We start from the raw sequence: 1,572 nt of genomic DNA on the forward strand, positions 1-1,572 counted from the left end.
CAGGGAAATCTATGTTAAGGATCTCTCTTCACTGTTTACATAACATACACTTTTGCTATCCTGGTAATAACTACTAAATTAACAGCTGACTGTGGTCATAAATAAAAGCTTAGTAGTCCAGGACTTACAATATAAAATGTTTTCTTCAATGTCGAGTACTCATTAAAAGAGAACCGCTGAATGATGACGAGAATTGTGAGAAATTAAGAGAGTTATCTAATATGATGGTTCCGTGGTATATTTGATGGCTTAAATATATTGATATTTTTGAAATACGTAGGTTGTCAATGAACTTTGTTCAAATAAACTAAACACTTTTCCTCACTTCTGTTCAATATTAAATAATTTTATATTGAAAAATATTTGCACCCAGTGCTCACTTTGGCAGCACGTGCACTAAGATTGGAAAGACGCACAGAAGACCAGCATGGCCCTTGTGCAAGGGTGACCTGCACATTCATGGAAATCTCCCAACCTAGATTTCAATTTGCAGTATATTGGAAAGTATGTAATTCAAGGACAAGAATATTCTTAATTTTTATGTGTTCCAGAACATCCCATGTAACTGAACATGGTGGCAGTATTTATCTTTATTTAAAAAGTTCTGGGGCGCCTGGGTGGCGCAGTCGGTTAAGCGTCCGATTTCAGCCAGGTCACGATCTCGCGGTCCGTGAGTTCGAGCCCCGCGTCGGGCTCTGGGCTGATGGCTCGGAGCCTGGAGCCTGTTTCCGATTCTGTGTCTCCCTCTCTCTCTGCCCCTCCCCCGTTCATGCTCTGTCTCTCTCTGTCCCAAAAATAAATAAACGTTGAAAAAAAAAAATTATAAAAAAAAAAAGTTCTTGTGAGGAGGAGACATAGTAGGGGATGATCAAATTATCCAGAAAATGGTTTCTGTGAGACTTTACTTTGATATCAAGTCTTGATAACTTGTTATTTTGCCTTTAGATAGTAGAGACTTACTTTCACTATGAAAATTCTGATTTTTTGGGGCGCCTGGGTGGCTTAGTTAAGTGTCCAACTCCTGATTTTAGCTCAGGTCATGATTTCACAGTTCATGACTTCAAGCCCCAGGTCAGGCTCTGTGCTGACAACGCAGGGCCTGCTTGGGATTCTCGCTCTCCCTCTCCCTTTGCCCCTTCCCTGCTCACACTCTCTTTGTCTCTCTAAACAAACAAACAAACAAACTTAAAAAAAATTCCAATTTTCTTAGTTTCCTGAATAGAACTTACACATCGGATGTAAAAGAGTAATGCTCCCCCCCAACCATGATATATTATGGGCCATAAGAAGCAGCTTTGTCACTTATTGTCATTAAGTACCCATTAATACAATATTTTTGTCTGTTTATATCATGAGATGATTGATTTAAAAAATTTATAAATGTATTATGTGTGCACATATCTTCATCTGATACATTCATTGAGAATCTCATCCTTGATGAACTTTCCATGCATGCTTATTTTACATTTATTTTCCTTGTTATCTCACTGTCTTGAGTCCTAAAAGTATGCATAATGGGAATAATTACTCTTAAGCTTATGTGCCCTTTATTTCACAGTGCATTTAGAAGAC

General features: G+C 38.2%; 1 non-coding gene across 1 annotated transcript; it reads left to right on the forward strand.

Moving 5' to 3' along the window:
- Positions 1–372: 372 nt before the first annotated feature.
- Positions 373–479, forward strand: LOC124523377 (U6 spliceosomal RNA). The gene has a single exon (XR_006964986.1). It is a non-coding gene; the product is annotated as a U6 spliceosomal RNA (small nuclear RNA).
- Positions 480–1,572: the final 1,093 nt, after the last annotated feature.

The sequence above is a fragment of the Lynx rufus genome, unplaced genomic scaffold (assembly GCF_022079265.1).
Source record: "Lynx rufus isolate CCGP_SWC_20201006 ecotype Redwood Valley unplaced genomic scaffold, mLynRuf1.p SCAF_1, whole genome shotgun sequence".
Classification (NCBI taxonomy): Eukaryota; Metazoa; Chordata; class Mammalia; order Carnivora; family Felidae; genus Lynx; species Lynx rufus.